This window comes from Pantherophis guttatus, chromosome 17 (genome assembly GCF_059756535.1).
Source record: "Pantherophis guttatus breed Tessera chromosome 17, ASM5975653v1, whole genome shotgun sequence".
NCBI classification, from domain to species: domain Eukaryota; kingdom Metazoa; phylum Chordata; class Lepidosauria; order Squamata; family Colubridae; genus Pantherophis; species Pantherophis guttatus.
In genome coordinates this window covers 12,246,836-12,254,422 of record NC_142079.1, presented here as the reverse complement: position 1 = coordinate 12,254,422, position 7,587 = coordinate 12,246,836, and positions in this window count along the sequence as shown.

Below are 7,587 nucleotides of genomic sequence, written 5' to 3'. Positions count from 1 at the left end.
GATTTAGGAGGCAGGGAATGAAGCTCTCACTACTTGGATGCTTGGGAAGCCTGCATGGTGTCGGAATTCAAAACCGGACAGGGTTTCTTTGACCTGGTTATAACAGGTAGTCCTCGACTTAAGAGTAATTCGTTTAGTGACCGTTCGAAGTTACGATGGCACTGAAAAAAAAACCCATGACTTAGGACCGTTTCTTACCTGTATGTCCGTTGCAGCATCCCCAGGATCATGGGATCAAAATTTGGACGCTTGGCAATTGACTCGTATTTATGACGGTTGCAGTTCTCAGGGTCATGTGATCACCTTTTGAGAACCATCCCCATGGACACATGAACAAAATTTGGAATGGGAGGGGGAGGGGAAAGAGAATAAATGGATGGGAAAGAGAATAAATGGATGAGGAAGGGGAAGAAAGGAAAGAGGAAAGGGAAGGAAAAAGGAAAGGAAAAAAGGGAAGGAGAAGGAGAAGGGGAAGGGGAGGGGAGGGAGAGGAAGGGGAGGGGAGAGGGGGGAGGAGAGGAAAGGAAAGGAAAAAAGAAGGGAAGGGGAAGAGGGGAGGGGAGGAGAGGAACGGGGAGGGGAATGGAGGGGAGAGGAAAGGGGTGGGGGAGGGGAGAGGGGGAGGAAAGGAGAGGAGAAAGAAAAGGAAAGAAAGAAAAGGAAAGGAAAGGAAAGGAAAGGAACGGAAAGGAAAGGAAAGGAAAGGAAAGGAAAGGAAAGGAAAGGAAAGGAAGGCATTGGGAACCAAGCCACTTCCGTTTATTTAGAAATTTAACTTTCCCTTTCATGAATTGATCATTTTGGGGTAGGCTGGCTTCCTAGCAAGCCAGGATAAAAGTCACACACACACCCCACCTTCCCTGCCCCCTTTTGCTAATGAGATGATAAAACAGCAGGCGTCAAATTCTTAATTACTAGAGGCGACTCACAGCAGAGAGAGAGACAGAGAGAGACCAACATTTCTTCCCCCCTGCTTTTTTTTTTTAAAGCTTGCATGCCTAAGTTATAACTTCAGGCTTACGACAGTCCTGCTGAGCTGTCTTCCTTTGATGCTCTTTCTTTTGTCTCCGGGGAAGATCCCGAAAGGGGGAGGGGAAACCAGAGGTGGGGAGACGGCCTGGATTTTCAGGTGCAAATTAAAAGCTCACCAAAAGCCCCCCCCCACTTCAGAAGGGGGGACTGTCCTGCATTTATCTTGATGCATTGAATCGCAAAGCAAGCCAATCCTAGTTTAGCCTAGCATCTTACATCATCCTGGTTTGTAGAGTTAGCATCAGAGTCTCCTGAAAAAAAGATGCAGAAAGGCCCTAGAAAAATGTAATCCAATCCCTCGATTAAAAACCACAATCTCTCTTTATTGATGGCCCAAGACCAATGACAGTAAAAGACCGGCATAGAGTCCAAAATCTGCAAAAGAATGTGTTTTTTTTAAAAAAAAAATGGCAAGAAAACCCTCAAAACCCCTGAAATCTTTCTTAATTTTAATCCTAACTCTTTCATCTTTACTTTCAATTGTTTCAGTGTTGCCTTTTGATCCTTTAAGAAGCCACCCAGAGTCGCTGTAAGAATGAGACAGGCGGCAACAAATGCAGAAATAAAACAAACTTTTTGGCAGCGAACAGTTATTAAAGAGTATTGAAAAGTGTAGACACTTTTATACAATGAAATAAAAGTAATAATAAGAGAAGACATGGAATGATTGAATAATGACAGATTGCAACAGATTGTAATTGTCTATCATTATTAGAAATATATCAGTTGATTGAATGTAATAACTATGATTAATTTTACTAGTTTTATTTCTATTAGTCTGTATAACTGTCTGGTTTGGTTCTGCAACCCAACAAGACAGACACAGACTTCAGAGGATAATTAGAACTGCAAAAAAAACCAATTGCTACCAGCCTGCCTTCCATTGAGGACCTGTATACTGCAGGAGTCAAAAAGAGGGCTGGGAAAATATCTACAGACCCCTCGCATCCTGGACATAAACTGTTTCAACTCCTACCCCCAAAACGACGCTATAGGGCACTGCACACCAGAACAACTAGACACAAGGACAGTTTTTTTTCCCAAATGCCATCACTCTGCTAAACAAATATTTCCCTCAACACTGTCAAACTATTCACTAAGTCTGCATTACTATTAATCTTCTCATCGTTCCCATCACCCATCTCCTCCCACTTATGACTGTATGACTGTAACTTTGTTGCTGGTATCCTTATGGTTTATATTGATAGTTTCCTGATTGCTTATTTCTACCCTGTGACTATCATTAAGTGTTGTACCTTATGATTCTTGACGAACGTATCTTGTCTTTTTATGTACACTGAGAGCATTTGCATCAAAGACAAACTCCTTGTGTGTCCAACCACACTTGGCCAATAAAAGAATTCTACTCTACTCTACTCTACTCTACTCTACTCTACTCTACTCTACTCTACTCTACTCTACTCTACTCTACTCTATTCTATTCTGTTCTATTCTATCCTATCCTATCCTATCTCCTATCCTATCCTATTCTATGACACTCAGATACCACACTGTTCATGCATTGATTTGAAATGTTTGTAAACAAATAAAAAATAAAAAACTTTTTAAAGCATATTGAAGAGGAAGCAGATGGTTTTTAAGAGATATTGATTAAAAAAAAGGTGATAAAACCAGAAGAAGAAAAAAATGGACTGAAACCAGATTTAAAATTCTCTTAAATCTAGCAAGGGCTGCTGTTCAGATCCAGCCTTGTGCCTTTGACTCTTCAAAATAAAGATACCAAAAAGTAAGGTTTTGTTTTCAAAGTTGTTTAAACAAAAGCCTTTGTGTTTTACGCAACTGTTTTGACAAACGCCCTTCATCGCCCATTATCTCACCCACCGGTTCTAGGCTTAAAAATTCTTGAACGTGGGCATAGAAACCAGAGCAAGCAAAGCATCCTCTGCAAAAATTAATTATAGTAATAAAATGATCACAATTTATTCTAGGATTAGATCCGGGGCTAATCTGCGAATCCAGCCCTCAAAGTGAAGGACTTGGCAGAAATCCAGCATGATGGATAAATTTATCTCATGTATCCTGTGGGGGAAAAAAAAACCCAGCTGTTTTTTTTTTTTTTTTTGCTTTGATATTTTTGCACACTCAACCCCTCAAATGTTGCTTCCAGAAAACTGGGTATCATTTTGTAAGCTGCCCAGAGCAGTGGTGAAATCCATTTTTTTTTACTACCAGTTCTGTGGGCGTGGCTTGATGGGCATGGTGTGGCTTGATGGGCGTGGCAGGGGAAGGATACTGCAAAATCTCCATTCCCTCCCCACTCCTGGAGGAAGGATACTGCAAAATCTCCATTCCCTCCCCACTCCAGGGGAAGGATATTGCAAAATCCCCATTCCCACCCCACTCCTGGGGGAAGGACACTGCAAAATCCCCATTCCCTCCCCACTCCTGGGGAAAGGATATTGCAAAATCTCCATTCCCACCCCACTCTGGTGCCAGCCAGAGGTAGCATTTGCCGGTTCTCCGAACTACTCAAAAATTTCCGCTACCGGTTCTCCAGAACCTGTCAGAACCTGCTGGATTTCACCCATGGCCCAGAGTGGCTACAGCGGTGAGATGGAAAGCATATAAATTTAATAAATAAACATGTCAATAAAACTTTTGGCAGCTTAACAGTTTAAGAGGATTGAGGAGCATTCAGATGGCTTTGAAGAGCCATTGATCAAAAGGTTGTGAAAACCAGGACTTTAAAAAATGAGCCTCAGGGGAGCAAATCACCAGAAGCCAGTTTTACAAATCTGACTTCTCCTCAGCTTCTCCCTTGGAGGTTCATTTTTAAACGTGGGTTTTACAACCTTTTCTCCAAGAGAAGCCTGAAGAGAAGGAGGGGGGGGGGGGGAAGGAACAGGAAGGAAAGGAAAACAAAGCAAAAGGGAATGTTAAGGAAACCGGAAATGCTGAAAATAAATAAATAAATAAAGCCAAACTTTGAAAAGTTTATAAAAACAGGATAAACCGACACCTGGGAATTGCAAAAATCAGAAAATTGTGCCGTCCAAGAGGGACCACCATCTTATGCAATTTTGTAGCTCTCGGCCTGACCTACCTCAAAGGGTTGTCGTTGCGGTGGGAGGGGGGAGGAAATAGCAGGAGGAAAAGAGTGTGGAATACATTTGCGTCTTGAGTTATTTCTAAAAATAATAAAGGTGGGATGCAAATAAACAAACAAACATCCTGAGCTTTTGGAAGGAAGCTCGCCCGTCGCCCCCTAAAAACTCTGTTCCAAAGAATTTTGGACCGTTACAAGGAATTTTGGGAAAAAAAGCAACAAGGGACCAGCCCTTATTTGAAGTGATGGGTGCAGAAAAGCTGACCCTTCCCTTGCAGGGCCCAGCTGCTGTTTCTTAAAAATTAAACATTTAATTTTAAAACTGGAAAAGGAAACAGCAAAGGCACCAGCTGAAGAGAAACCCCTTGAAATAAGCTTCCGGCTAGTTCTGAAGGCAGCAACTGGCTAACAATTGGAAAGCAGATTTGGGGCAGGGGTGAAATCCAGCAGGTTCTGGAGAACAGGTAGCAGAAATGTTGAGCAGTTTGGAGAACTAGCAAATATCACCTCTGGCTGGCCCCAGAGTGGGGTGGGAATGGAGATTTTGCAGTATCCTTCCCCTGGAGTGGGGTGGGAATGGAGATTTTGCAATATTCTTCTCCCTGAAGTGGGGTGGGAATGGAGATTTTGCAATACCCTTCCCCCTGGAGTGGGGAGGGAATGGAGATTTTATAATATCCTTCCCCCAGGAGAAGGGAGGGAATGGGGATTTTGCAGTATCCTTCCCCCAGGAGTTGGGTGGGAATGGAGATTTTGCACTATCCTTCCCCTGGAGTGGGGTGGGAATGGAGATTTTGCAATATCCTTCCCCCTGGAGTGGGGAAGGAATGGAGATTTTATAATATCCTTCCCCCAGGAGAAGGGAGGGAATGGGGATTTTGCAGTATCCTTCCCCCAGGAGTTGGGTGGGAATGGAGATTTTGCACTATCCTTCCCCTGGAGTGGGATGGGAATGGAGATTTTGCAATATCCTTCCCCCTGGAGTGGGGAAGGAATGGAGATTTTATAATATCCTTCCCCCAGGAGTAGGGAGGGAATGGGGATTTTGCAGTATCCTTCCCCCAGGAGTTGGGTGGGAATGGAGATTTTGCAATATTCTTCTCCCTGAAGTGGGGTGGGAATGGAGATTTTGCAATATCCTTCCCCCTGGAGTGGGGAAGGAATGGAGATTTTATAATATCCTTCCCCCAGGAGTAGGGAGGGAATGGGGATTTTGCAGTATCCTTCTCCCAGGAGTTGGGTGGGAATGGAGATTTTGCACTATCCTTCCCCTGGAGTGGGGTGGGAATGGAGATTTTGCAATATTCTTCTCCCTGAAGTGGGGTGGGAATGTAGATTTTGCAATATCCTTCCCCCTGGAGTGGGGAGGGAATGGAGATTTTATAATATCCTTCCCCCAGGAGTTAGGTGGGAATGGAGATTTTGCACTATCCTTTCCCTGCCATGCCCACCCAGCCATACCCATCAGTCCACACCAAACCCACCAAGCCATGCCCACAGAACCGGTAGTAAAAAAAATTGGATTTCACCACTGATTTAGGGGACCCAAACTTTCAGCAAAATCCAGGAACAGCAAAGACCAGTATCTGAGTTTCGGAGGTTTCCAGCTTGCAAGAAAGATTTCTGGAGATTTTCTGCCCTCTGCTGGGAGACCCATGGAACTGTCTGGCTGGACAGAAGTGACTTTATGCCTGACTTTATGGCGGTCGTTAAACAGCACAACAGAACTGAGATTATTCAACTATTCAAAATATCCAAAACTACATTGACAAGGTCAGAAAACCCAGCGAATTATCATAATGGCATTTACCCACCTAGTTATCCTAATTTACGTTGCTTTACCCAGATAATTATAGCATATGGAATAACAGGAGTTGGAAGGACCTTCGGAGGTCTTCTAGTCCAGCCCTCAAGCAGGAGAGACCGTCTACCATTCCAATATATTTTACAGACATTCACAGATCTTTCCCGAGGCTCTTGGGAGAAGGCTGCCTTGTGTGCTTGTGGTTGTGTTTGTGGGGATGAGAAAGCAAGCAGAGTTGGCATTTCAGACCACAGAATAAGAAGGGACCTTGGAGATCATCTAGTCCAGCCCCCTGTTCCAACAAGTGACCCTATACCATTTCAGACAAAGGGCTCTTCTTAAAAGTCCCAAATGATGGAGCATCACGATTTATCATGATGTATCATATTAACCTATCCCGCTAATTATACTTTATTAATGGTCCAGCTAATTATTATAATTCTATCATTTGTCCAACTAGTGCCATTTATCATAATCGGGAGTTATCTACTTAAGTCAATAAAAAAAGATAAGACATTTGGGTTTTACAGTCCCCAAACTGTTGGAAATGTAAACAAATACCTGGCACATACCCTGTTTCCCTGAAAATAAGACATCCCTTGATAATAAGCCCAATCGGGCTTTTGAGCACATGCGCTAAAATAAGCCTCCCTCCGAAAATAAGCCCTCCCTGAAAATATTTAAACGCAGAGCTGGAAATCAGTTAAGATGGCAAGAGGAGCCCCATCTTGCTCCATGCGCCCCAAAATAATAAGATCTCCCCGGAAATAAGGCCCCATGCTTATTTCGGGGTTCAAAAAAATATAAGACAGGGTCTTATTTTTGGGGAAACATGGTATTATTACATGTGGTAGACTTGTATAAAGGCAAGGAAATTTTGGATACAAATGCATATGTCGTTAGAAAAACTGACCAGACAACATATAGAGTTTAAGCCAGAATTATTTTTACTAGGTATTATATCAAATGGTTATGATAAAGGGACAATATACTTAATTTTACACATCTTGACCGCAGCAAGAATTGTGTATGCTCAGCGGTGGAAGAGCGAAAACACCCCTTTGGAGGAAGAAACGGTAAGAAAGATATTAGTCTGTGTGGAAATGGACAGACTAATGCTGAAAATAAAAGATAAAGGAGATACAGAATACTATGCTACCTGGAATAGATTCTACCAATGGTTAGAAACACGAGGTAGAAGTTGGAATGCGAAAAAATCAGGTTAGGTGGATATGGAAAGAGACATTATGTAGGTATTAAAATGATAAATTAGCTGACATACTAGAACCATGATGGCGAACCTATGGCACGCGTGTCACAGGTGGCACACGGAGCCATATCTGTGGGCACGCAAGCCTTGCCCTAGCTCAGCTCCAGTGCGTATGTGCGCGCCGGCCACCTGATTTTTGGGCCTTCTGGGCCCACCAGAATTCAGGAAACAGGCTGTTTCCGGCCCACGGAGGGCCTCCGGGGCAGGCTGTTTTCGCCCTCCCCAGGCTCCTAGAAAGACTCTGGAGCCTGGGAAGGGCGAAAAATGGACCTTCCGGTCCCACCAGAAGTTGGGAAATGAGCCGTTTCCAGTCTCTGAAGGGCCTCTGGGGGTGGTGGGGAAGGCTGTTTTTGCCCTCTCCAGGCCCAAGAAAGCTTCTGGAGCCTGGGGAGGGCAAAAAACGGGCCCACTGAG